Below are 13,417 nucleotides of genomic sequence, written 5' to 3'. Positions count from 1 at the left end.
GAACAGGCCTGGAAGAAGGTTTGGGAGGTAATCAAGTTCTTTCTTCACCCTAATTATTTCTAAGACTTTGACCTTTTCTCTAAGCTGTTCTTACAATAAGATGATAATGAAGGTTTTGTAACTACTTTAGGCTAATCTATTCCAGTACTCACCATTTTTGGTAAGCTTTTTACATGTGTAATCTAAATCTTTCTTGCTTCAGTTCAAACTGATTATTTTTTGCCCTGTTAAGAGGGAAATTATTTTCTATTTCTCTCCAGAAGCCTGAAGCCAAGTCTTCTTCAGGTAAAACAATCCAAATCTGAACAGTCTTTTGTCCTGTTTTTTAGGCCTCTAAGCAGTTTCCTCTTGACTTTCCTCAATCGATCCACACCTTTCTGAGAATGCAGTAGCTGTGACTGGACAGAGTATTCCACATGGTGCCTGGCTGGGCAGAACAGGATTACTTCTTGTATTTCAAAGCTGACAGTCTTGCCAGTACGTTCCAATATGATGTGCTCTAGCCTCTTCTCCAGAACAGCTACGTAATCAATTGTTCCACTTACTCTTTTTGCAGAGTTGAGGATTTGTAATCACAACATTGAGCGTTTTTTTTTGTCCTGAATGAATTGCAACTTTTTTGACAGCAATTTTCAAGTTTGTCAGGAACTTCCAAATTCTGATGCTATTCGCCTGTGTGCATGCATATCCTCTGAGTTTTGTGTATATGCACACTTATTAAGCACAATTTCCTAATAGATATACCAAATAGTGCTAGACTTAAAATATTAAGTCCCATGGAACCTATCTGAATACCTCTGTCCAGTTTGAGAACTGGTTGTTAATTAAATTCTGACTCCAAATACTTTTGCATCCATTCTATAGATTCATTCAGACAATGCTTTTCTAGATTTTTGGGGTGTACTAAGTGAAACTTTTTATATGTTCCAGTAATTTCCTGAGAATTGAACTTAAGCTGACTATTCTTGGATACCTTGTTGTACCCCTATGAAAGGAAGATAATGACCTCTTCCAGCTTTTTTGGAATTCCTTCTCTTCATGGTCTTGATCTCTATCAATTCTAACATTTAAGAAGATATGAGGAACATAAGAATAGCTGTAGTGTGTCAGACCAAAGGTCTGTCTAGTACAGGATCCTGGATGCTCAGGTAAAGAGATGAAAATAAGGCAAATGTGAGTGTGTACTGATGCTTTTCAAAACATTTTCTCAGGATCCAGTGGTCCATAGGGTCTTTCTTGCTATTCTCTCCCTTTCAAGCCAGATTTCTTGCTTCCTTTATCTTTTCATTTTCTTTGCTCTTCCTCTTGTTACTCTCACACGTATGGGAAAATTCTTTGTGATTATTAGCAAGGAGCAATATCTATCTCATCTTGCCCTGGACTTTCTGTTTTGCCTCTCCTACACTTAGTCATTTGAAGTCATTTTGATTTCATGTGCTGCTTTCTCAAATTTTAAGTGGCTGAAGACCTTGCAATTCCTTTGTCTGCACAGTCCTTTATCTGCACAAGGATTATTTTTATCTGTGCTCTTGCTATCTTTAAAAAAATGGATTATCTTAGAAATTGGAACACCCTCCTGCCTGCCACCCCCCCCCCCCCCAATATGCTTATCTTTGTCCACTCAGGTATCTTAGCTAGCAGATCTGCTTGTTGAAGATTACTTTCCTAAAACCTGCGTGCTCTTCCTTCTGTGGCTAACTAAAGACACATCAGTAGTATCATTTCATAATCACTTACATACAAGTTAGTCTCTTGCATTTGCAGTTAGTTTTTTTTTCTGTTTATGTGAATCAATTATATAAGAATCTTCCTATTTTTGCTTTCTCTCACTAGAGTCAAAAATAGTCTACCTCTTCCAAGATACTGATGAAGAATCTGTATTCTATCGTACTTGTTTCCATGACGGAGATCTAGGTATTAAATTATCGCTAGGTTGAATGCTTTGGAATATTTCACTAGCTATTAAGAAAAAAGGAAAAACTCATTCCCCTCATGTGCCTGGTTTGGTGCTCTAAAGTCGACCCTACCTCATGATGAAGGGCTAGCTTTTTTTCTTTTTCTTTTCCTTCTCTTCACCTCCCCTGTTTTTATTGGTTTGGAATCAGTGCCAGTCCAGTGTGGCCATATGGTGTTCGGTTGGTTTACAGCCTAAACAGAGTAAGGTTATTATAACCTCATCTACTGTTTAGACATGAGTAATAATAATTGGAGAGAAAGACATTTGAGTGTGTGGATTGCGTATGACTGTAGGTGAACTATTCACCTGGAAAATTTATTTTTCAATTTCCTCTTGGTCCTGTTTAAGCTACAGCTTTGATCTCAGATATCCCAGTTGTGCATTCTAACTTTCAGGCTGGTGGCAGTTTAAGCCTGGGTTCCAGCCTCTTCTATCTGAAATTGTCCCACTCTACTAAAATAAATGATTACTAAAGCATGGGTTTACACTTGCCTCTCTTAGCACCACACCTTGCCTCTTATAGTCAATATTCTTTCTAGCCCAATGAATACTTAAATAAATCTTTTTCTGTATATTTAGTTGCCATTTTAGTTGTATGTAGTTCATTGTTGCTTGTGAATATCATTGAGTTGTGCCTATTTCTGTGTATGTTTTGTATAGAGACTTCGGGCATTGAATCAGGGGGTGAGGATTCCTCTAAGTACTTAAACTCCTGAGAAAAAGGGGTATTGCCACCCGTTAATCTGTGGGCTTAGTTCTGGATGGCTAAAGTGAAGTTACAAAGGAAATCTTAGAGAAGAACTAAGTACTGTTTTCTACAGTTCCAATCCAGACTGGAAGACTATCTTTTCTTTCTAATCTCTGGCAGTGTCAGATTTACTTTAAGACGTGCAAGTGCATCCCTGAAATTTCAGTTCTGATCCAAATTTCACTGAACACAATCAAAATAAAAAGTTAGATCAAAAAAGAGCAAAACTGACTTATTTTTCTTTATTTTATGAACTGAAGGTCTGAATTCTCATCTTTTGACTATGCCTAGTTTAGTGAGCACTGTGATGCAGTAGATCTATGGAGCAAATCACTTGGTGTGAAGACCCTCATGTCCACACTCCATACATTTTGGAGTAGTTCGCTTCCAGTAGGTCAGGTTTTGTAGACTGAAAGTCCATTTGGAGTTTGTGAGGTGCACTCTGGCGTGCATCTTCTCATTTTGTTTCATTCAAAAAAAGCCTAGCTTGTACACACTGGCTGCTCTGCAGTGTGAACCAAAGCACAGTAAATGGGATGATGAAGAAATTTACTTCAGAAATGTACTACAGATCCAAACCAGACTGTTAATATATTTGCATCCTTTGTCTTTGGAATCAATGATAAAAAAAAATGAGTTGTTCATTTCCATGAGGAGGTGCAGTTGTCCACTTCACATACCTGTGAAAGAGCTAAAGAGGCTGATGTTGGTGCAAACATATTGGCTTGGCTGGCAATAAAACAAACCTTGACTACAATAAAACACCCTGTGCAATAAAACTTGTGCTGGTAATAAAACATACCTTGACTATTTCACCTGTGAGGGGAAACAGTTGACGTCTGACTTATTCTGAACCTCTCTGGAATCAGATTCCAAGAATCCATAAGGCTTAAAAGCTCCCTCTAGCTGTTCTGTTACCTATCTGTATCTAACGTTTTGCTGCGTTGTGTCTTACTGCCAGCAGGAGGGATGAAGAATGTTTCTCCCTTCAGCCCTGATCAACTATTCTGTAGTGCTGAGTTTAGTGAACTTCCTAGGAAGTGGTATGTCTCTGAAAACCCTTGGGCTAAGGAAGGAATTGATCTCATCCGCAGTATCCTCCCTGAATTTGTTTATTAACTTTATGGTGGTGATGTGTATGCTTTCTCTTTTGCCCCAGGTTGTGCATAGCTGAAGTCTTTCTTGGGTACCTAATTAAAGTGTGTCAGGTCTGAATCTGTTTCCTATAGGCACCCTCAGTTTTCAAGAAGAGATGAATATATCATGTATACCTGTCTTTGGCATTTCTTATTGACATCCTTGACATCCTACTTAGCATGCAGACTGCTGTACGTCCCATTCTTAAGTTACTCTCCCTGTTCACTGTGCAAGGAACTGAAGTATGTAGCTCAACCCCATGTATAATCCACACCTTACATTAGGGTGCTGGAATGCTTGAGTATTACAGCTTAAATCTCTCTTTTGGATCTGGAAGATGCGGCCTTTGACGACAGCCGAGCTGCATCATTAAGAATTCTACTAGTTCCTAAAGAAACAGAAGAATGCCCCCATCCTCTTGTTGCCACTTGCAGCGCTCTGTAAAGCCAGAGGATCATTTGCTAGAGGGTCAGAATCAACAACGCAGAAATTGCCTATAAAAAATGCAGCCTGTTTTGCTGTGGCAGCTCGACTGTCGCATTGTCTCAAAGGCTGCTGGATGCTGCAAAATGAATCAATTCTTCATTCTGAGTTACTGAAGCTATGAGGGATGAAAAGCATTAGTTGTCATACTATCTTCTATTTGTTTTCAAGTTTTATAACCTCAGCTGTAGAGCCAACTGCTCATTTCAAAGCCATGGCTTACATACAATACTTTCTTTATAAGATCCTTTCCTTGAGTCTTTTGAAGTGTTTGTGCGGAATGACTAATAACATTCTCATTAAATCTTTTTCACTCTGTGAATGATTTACTCTGAAGGCTAGTATTGTTTGCTTTGTTTGGATGGATGTTACAGCTAAAATTTTTGCACTCTTAGGTGAAATACATTATATTCAAAAACTGTCAAACATGCTCAAAACTTAAATTCTGTTACCATAGGAATTCATCAGCAGCAGGAATATCTTCTAATTTTCATTTCTTTCTGGAATCACACTTTATAGATAGATTTAGTAAAGCAATGTTTTGATTCCAGAAAATACTGAGTGAAGGGTCAGGACTACAGGTTGGCCTCATTGCTCTTTAAAAGGAGCAAAGAAAATACAAAATTATCCCTGTGAGGGGAAAGAATAAACTTGGCCTTTCCATCCCCTGGGTCTCAGGTCTTTTCCTGAAGGCTCTGCTTTCATTCCAAAATTCACAGTGATCTAAAAATGTCATGCAGTATTATGCTGTACAGAGCTCACACATGAATGCCCTGCAAATAAAATGCAGCTCTCATCAGTCATTTCTCTTCGAGTTTCTGGATGCAAAACTAAGCCCAGCTCCACCTCATAGGAGAATTCTGAAATAAATGTGCTTGTGCTCATGTATGTATGCTTGTTTTCAGACAGGGCACTGAAGACGGAAGACTGTGATATAATTGTATCTTATAGTCTATTTTGAACTGGCTTGGGAAAAAATCTTGTATATCACAAGACAACAAAGCATCAGAACATCTGTAATCCAAGGTAGTTTGCCTTGACCTGTGTCCCTGGAAAATACCATAGCAACTTGACTGGCCTAAAAGCTTCAATCTTCAAAATAAAGATGGCAAAAATCAGTGTGATTTATGGGTTGGTTTGAACATCTAGAGTGCCAGATGATCTTGTCTGAGAGTGATGATGGTGATGCTTCTGTCATGAGAAGGTCACTTGTATTTAAAGGTGGCTGGGAGATGCCTTATGCATAGTAAATTTTTCTGCTAAGGGTTTTGCAACCAGTTATTTTATGTATGAACTTTTGTTTTTTGTAAAGGATGTCAAAGGTCAGTGTAAATGAAGCAGGACCTTTAAATTCTGTAAAAATGGTGCTGATGCTTTTTGAAGATTCCGGAGCTCTGCTGAAAACTTCTAACAGCTAGTTTTAGCAAGACCTTTTCTGAATTGGCAGTAGTCCAATTCACTGACTCACGGTCTTAAAAATTGCTGTGCATGGTTAGTTTAATAGCCTAGTATGGTGCTCCAAAGCAGTGTAAACCACAGCCCATAAGACTTGGATGTGTAGCCAATGTTTTGTTCATTGGGTCAGCAAGTAATTAGAGGGAAGATCTGAGTCTTGGCACACAACGCAAACTCTCCCGAAGAAGAAGGTCCATCACCACTATGATAAGCCATATAAACCTTTGAATAGTTTCCTTGCCCTCAAGTCTCATCAGCATGAAGTCTGTATTAACCATGTTAACTGCGTTAACTGTGCTGCTTGTAGGACTAATTTCTATTCTCAAGTCCAAAACCACAAAGAGTTGAAGAATTTGCACATCCTCTTCTCTAACATCTTTCTTCCTCCTTTCTCTCCCCTCTTCTTTTCTTATGTTCCTGATATTTATTACGTTACTGATATTTAAAAGAGAAAAAAAATTATTGGTTGTCTGCAAGTATGTACACCTGTAGGAATACTCATACACTTCAGATGCAAAAGGCAACAGAAACAAAATTCCTTTCACTTAAGTATTTTTTGAAGAGCAGAATATAAGTTTTCCCAATTTGTATAGCAATCTTAAGGAGAATAAAGCTGCCAGTTGTCTGTTTTTCTATAGGAATTGTCTGGTTACATTTTTGACTGTTCTATTACAGTATGATACCTGGGAAGGATAGGGGATGAAAAAGAGTTTTCAGTCATATGAAAACTGAAATTTACGCTGAAAGCTTTACATGGCTTTTAGGGTGCGAGTTCGACAAAGCAATAATTTAGTTATGAATCCCAACTACAGAACTTTTAACCAAGAGGTTAAAAGGTTAAGGTTTTAAACAACCTTACCTGCTTGAATACTTCAGCAGATGGCTACATCCTCTATTTCTTTTAATAACTTGTAGGGATAAATAATTGCTGTGCCAACTTGGACGCAACTAATATGTCTGCAATCCAACAGGGCAGGAATAATTCACTGCACAAGTGGAGGATTTGAAATTAAAATATTCATAGTGTTCTAAAGGAAGTGAAAAGGAATATGCTATGGTTCAGTGTTGTAACATCACTCAGCAGGAGGCCATGTTTTTTCACCTAGGTAAAAGATACAGTAGGAGGCTGCTATAGCTCCAGGAGAATCTCTCCAGTCCTTGACTGACAGGAATGGGGGAATTTGCAGCACAATTAACCTTGTTTTGTTTTATCTGAGTGTAGAACAGTTGTACTTTATCTTTTGACCAGTCCCTCTCAAGGGAAGTTTGTCTCTGTGTCCAAGAAAAAAAAGACTGTACAATGCCTAGTTCCTTTCTGCAAAACTCAACGTCCTTCTCCATCATCCCTCTTTCTGGATGCTTTTTCTTCCAGCTGGGTTAATCGAGCGTTCCAGACATGGCTGCTCTGAGCTGATGAGACACCATTTAATCTTCTCCTTTCACAATGGTTGAGAACTTCATTTGCCTGATAGTTGTCATTGCTTTTTCTCTTCTCTGACTTATGCTAAGAGCTGCAACTTCCTTTCCAGGCCCAATTCCTTCAGTTTCTAGAAGGAGAAGCTACTTCATATTGTCTTTTCTTTCTTTCCCCATAAAAGACAATGGCATTAGAATGCCAAATGTCTGCGTTTCGACTGGATATTCTTGCTTTATATACTGTTTCAGTCGGGAGAAAGCCAACTTTTAATTGAAGCTGTTTACTCAGTGAGTAAGCACTATCTGAGGTTACCTTTTGTTCAGTTTATTACTAGTACCTTCTTTCTGTTGCTGACCAGACACTTCCTAAATGAATGGCTTTTGTGCTGAGGTAGAGGATAAGGTGTTTGTTATCTTCCATTTCTTGAGAGAGGCCTGGCTCTTGTCTGTAATGATATTTGACAGAGGATTTTTTCTTTTTAACACTGGTATCAAGCAGGACTGACTCCTTGCAGAAAGATGTGAAGGCTTTTCCACGGTTTTCTGTCTATCGCTAGATATGTCCTTTTGCTAGCCAGACAACCAAGTAGGCTTTTGACATAAAAAGCAGTTGCTCCATCACATGTTAGGCCTCTGTGAGTTGATGTGGTAATTCCTCAGATAGAGCTCCTAAAACCAAACTGCTTCACCTGCCTCAATGTCTCCTTATCTTATAGCTAGCAGTTTTGACTCCGGACTGGACAATCTCTCTCCCAGCTCAACACTGTAGTTGCACTCCGAAGGAGTCTAGAAAATGGAATGGTTCCAATCCTGATTGTGTTGCTTTACTCTTATCCAGTGAGGTAAGGTTGCAGTGGTAGAACAAATTCAGCTCTCCCTTTTCTTGGTGTTGTAGATCCCTTAGCTTGTCTCCTCAAAGCTTTATTTCTTCTGGCACTTCTGAAAATAGAATCTTAATGAAATTTGCTTCAAGGTATCTACTGCTTCTTTGGAGGTCATAATAGAACTTCTGGAATGTGATGCTAAAATACTTGCTACTGTAATCTGAAATTATGCTGGTATTTTTCATGTATAGCATGGATTTGAATGATGATAACATTCTGATTAAATGATTTTGAAGTTTTAACATGCTCTAGTTCTAATTATTTTTCCATTAAAATTAGAAATAATTAGAACTGCAGCAATTTTTTTTCACTCGAGCTCTCAGAACACTTCATTCAAAATATTTCCCCAGCCCTCACTCCCTTGCGCTTCTTCTGGAGTTGGAAGGCACTCATAATATAAGAATCAGTGAAATGTGAAAATTAATTGCACAGAGCTTCCAAGTTCACTTTTAGAAGGAGGATTGTTAAGACATAGAAAGCTATTGGCTGTCTCTGTAGCAATAGAATACATCCTGTTGAGACCCTGTTATGGATAGATCAAAAAGAAGATGCATGCGTGTTCCTTTAAGTACCTCAGTATGATATTTAGCCCCTGCTAATGTTCACAGAATATCCATTAGACTTGTAGGCACTGAAGCTGACTCTGCAACTAAATTTTGCTCATGATCACCTAAATTCTGGCAGCTTCAAGTCACTTAGTTCCTATCTTCTCTGTAAATACTTTCAGGATTGACAAAATAGACATTTGCTATTCAAGTATAGAGATTCTGATACATGCTTTGATGTCACCTGAAGTGATTAAGTGTATGTCTTCCCTCTCCCCTCCCCTGCCTTGTAGAACATTGATTTAAGAATCAAGGTATTGGGCATTTTTCCACTAGTCCATGAGTTTTATTGTCTCGTAATAAATCCACTTTGTATATAATCCTTAAATATTCATTGAGTGAAAGACAGAAAGCAGAACAGACTGCGGCTCTATAGGCTAGCAGTTAGGACACCCACTTGGGAAGCAAAACACCATCATTTTGTTTCCTTCTCCAATGAATACTTAATAAGAAATACTGAAATATTCATTGGAAGTGCAAATGGAATCTGACCATGTAAGAAGTAACATCCTCGGTTGCAGGAATTTAAAATGAATGCAATCCTGCAAAGAACCTGAGGAAAAAGGTCCAACATCTGACACAATGTATGTATAATTAGCTGGTGGTTCAGAAGTGTTGGGAGAAAACTTACCCATCAGTACTATTGAGAAATGTCTTTCTGGGTTTTAATTAGGAATTTTAAATATTGCATATTTGCTGTACTTCAAGATGTAATAATTTATTTCCATTCTATTAAGCCTGATGTTACCATAAAGGTAAATTGCTTTTATTCATAATGGGTTGGTCAGTATCAGAACTAGAAAAGAGCTTCAATATATGAAATAATTTTTTATAAATATATATTTGGCTTTTCTTTAGAAAAGAAATCACCAAGACACTTTCAGTGTGCCATAAAGTGATGAGCACCAAACTTATTTATTTTTGTGGGGAAATTGTTATACTGCACATGAGTATTTTGATGTGTGAATCATAAAGTGCATGACAGCAGGCAATATATTACAGTGAAGTAGTGAGAATTGTCCAGGCTTTGTGTGAATGCTGAGTGGGTGGTAACTCATGAAAATGTGTTACTTAGTTCAAACCAGGTCCTAATAAGAAGACAGGTGCTCAGATACTGGGATGATGCAAGCAGCAGATAAGCCATAGATGGATGGGCATGTCACAGAAAGTGCCATTGAAATTGCCATTAATTGGAAGGCTTGGTTGGTAGCATCAGCTGAAAGATCAAAAGCTACACGGACGAAGAAATTAATCTAGCATCTCTTCCTTGCCTGTTGATAGTAATTTGTTTGATGGATCTTTTCTTCCCTTTACTGAACTGAGGCATTTGCACTCTATTTTTCAAGGTATTTTAAATTCACATCCACCATGACTTCTCGTACATTTGAAGCAGTGGTAGGTTGTGTGTAGGTAAGGTGAACAACAAATCACTCATTATGCAGTTCTTCCAATCAAACACATCTGTTATTTTCCTAAAGCAAAACACTGAGTACAATTTTGATCCTTTATAAACAATTTGGAGAGAATGTTTCATATAGTACAGGTAGTTAACCTTTATACATTACACTGTGATTTGGAAGTAATGTAATCATTGACTTCACATGTTTTCCTCTTCACAAATTATCTGTGAAGGTAAAACAAACGTGCTCATCTGAAAATGTTTGAGGATGGCATATAGGCATATTTGAAATTATGGCCTTTCATGAAGTTTTTTTCAGAATTCAGTATTCAGGTGGTTATTTGTTACTGAGAAACTATCATTTATTGTTTGAGCTTTATGAGTGGTTGACTAGGTGATATAGCAGTTATAATCTATTCTGCCCTCCCTAAAAAATTAGTCTGTGTTTAGTTACCATGGTGATGAGCTTTTTTATATAGCTGTCTTTTATTCTTCTAATGATTAAATGTATGCCTTAGGACTCTTAACCTTCATATGAACAAAATGTTCACGAATTCCAAATGAAATACTATGTGAGTGTGATTGAGAAGAAATATCCTGGTATTTGCAGATGTATCTCACTTGGAAGGAGCTTTCTTTTAAGATGTCAATCTAGGCAATATATGTCTATAAATGGGCTAAAATATGTGATACAAAAAAGGAGATTAATGTGGTTTTTATTGGCTCTCTCTTTCAAATGCCTATTAATGGTCAAAAGAAATTCTGGCCTCTCCTTCTCCAACTGTTTAGGCCACAAGTTGTTCAATATTGAATAATAATAATGAAAATCCCCTTGAATATGTACTGATAACATGACAATAATAGTGAATTTTAAAATATGAGTTTTCAGTGCAAATCTGTAACTATCATAGAATGTATGCTGGGAGGACACTCGAGGGGTCATCTAATCCATCCTCTGCTTTGAGGATCAACACAAGCTAGATTATTCCTTAGGGATACTCACTGTTATCATTCCTGATGACCTTCAGTGGTCAAAACTCCAGAGCTCCTTAGGGAACAAAAAAGGCTCGAAACAAGATGGAGGAAGTTCATGTGAATGCTTGAAGTGTGAATGTAGTAATCTTGAAATTATGTTCTTTATACGCATGCATGTTGCACAGAAGCTGTGCATGCTATCTAGACAGTGCTGCTCCAAATCTCACTGCAACATAACTCTGGCATCTATAGCAACCGTGCATGAAAAGAGGTTGTCAAAGATGTGCAGGGAGTGGAGGGAAGAAAGGGGAAGAGGGACCTTACAGACACAGGCATAGGAGTCTTCTCTGTTAAACCAGGGAAAATTTGCTCATGTCTTTACTCTGTAGATTGATTTTAAGACCCACAGGTGACAAGATTAAGACAAATTCAAATTAAATTTGAGGTTTAAGTACATTTCAGACCTGAAGACATATACAGCACTATTAGCAATGAATAAATTAATTGGAGATTCATGAGAAGATTCAAAAGCTAGATGTGCAGAATGTGGGAGGGGAGTTGCGTGGGCAGAAATAGGAAATGACTGACAATGCAAAATAGCAGGAGTAGACATTTAATTGAATTATTGTGATTAAATGATGTGACTTGGAACACTGAGAGTTGGACCTTGAGAAAGAAAAAATATTGAAGGCAAAAATGAAAGCTTATCTAGTTTTTGGAGAGAGGACCAGCATAGAGACCACTCTGGAGATGCACTGTGTTTAAATCCCTGTTCTGGTGTAGCCCTTTTTTTCTTTTATTTTGGGAAGTTTAGTAAAATAAGCTATCAAGTTCTGCCTAAGGAGGCATTTAAAAATACCTACTTTTGTATTTTTTATATCACAGGGTAGACCTTGGAAACACTACAGATGACATACAAATTTTTCCAAATTTGAATATTCAATTTCTGAAATATTTTGTCTATCTTTGTTAAGCAAAATGTAAATGTTTTAATAGTCTAACAGTGTTCTTTAAACACTGGCATGCCTAAACTTCTCAGCTTCATTCACAACTTCATAACTTATGTTTCCCCAACAGTAGTATAAATGTCAGAACTTCTAATATTCAGTTTATTTATTCCACTTTCTAAAATATTATTCTGGATTTCCAGAGCACGGGATACAACTATTTCATAAACTGGGACATGCCAAAAGGACAAGAACAAGATGGTCTGAGAATACATCTAGTTTAACCTACCAGCTGAACAGGGAAATGATGGGCTCTGCAAACATTCAGATGACTACTGAATTTTTGCTCAGAATGGGGGTGAACTGTCCCAACACTGGGGACACTTTTTTCAGCAGACCCTTTTTCTTGCTTTTGCAATGGTTTCGTTTTGGGTTCCTCAGCTGTGTGTCAGAACATTCAACTCAATCTTACACTGGAAAGAATTAAAAGAAGCTTACAACTTGCTTTAAAATAAGTGTACCCATTGCAAATTTGTCTATGTTGTAGTATGCTTTCATGGCACAATATTTTCAAAGGTTTTCTAAAGGCCTTAGAAATGGACATCAAGTGTAGCCTTAAATAGACTCACTTAGACTCCTTCCAGGGATTCAATTTAAATGTGACAAAGGTATAGCTAAGTGTGCATAGGTCTAGAGTGAGAAAAGAAAAATCATACTTTCCTTTCTAAGTGCAGATAGATAAAATCATAGAGACAGCTGTTACAGTACATACCAGAACTGATATTCTGATGTTTACTTGTTTTAGACATGGTAATTGAACTCCTTTTTACAAAGGATGATGGTTTATATTTCACCAAATGTTCCTATTTGATCTGCCAGCTCATCAGCATTTACACGGGGTGCAAGCTTGCTTTCATGTAAATCTGTTCCTCATTTTTTTAATTACGCTCAGCAATACACAGAAAGCAATTAGTAGTGATATTAAAATGCTCACTGACAATGGAATAAAGCAAAAGAATACTCGTTAAACTGGTGTAGTATTTGTCTTATCTCACTTGCCAAGCCCAAAACTGAGACAACTGAGCAAGAATCATCTCTCACTACTGAAGTTGTATGTCTGAGCAAGGCAATTTTTCTTTGATGTGAAACCACGTGAGGTTACAGGTGAGACTAATGACCCATTCAGTGCAGCTATCATCATAACAGAAGAAAAGGGATACAGGATGTTTTTTGTCAAGTGAAAAATTGCCAAGAGCAGATATGCTTGAGCTATACTTCAGAGCACTCCAGAAAATGCGGCACTGAGTCTGACAGGGGAGTCATCGCCAGCTGATTTGTCTGTTTCTGCATTTGCTTTGGCCTCGCTTCTCCTGGGAAATAAACTTGTGGGACTCCTTGGGGAGCTAGGCTT

This window comes from Dromaius novaehollandiae, chromosome 3 (assembly GCF_036370855.1).
Source record: "Dromaius novaehollandiae isolate bDroNov1 chromosome 3, bDroNov1.hap1, whole genome shotgun sequence".
Lineage (NCBI taxonomy): Eukaryota > Metazoa > Chordata > Aves > Casuariiformes > Dromaiidae > Dromaius > Dromaius novaehollandiae.
The sequence above is the reverse complement of the archived record's forward strand: the minus strand, read 5'-3'. Positions refer to the sequence as shown.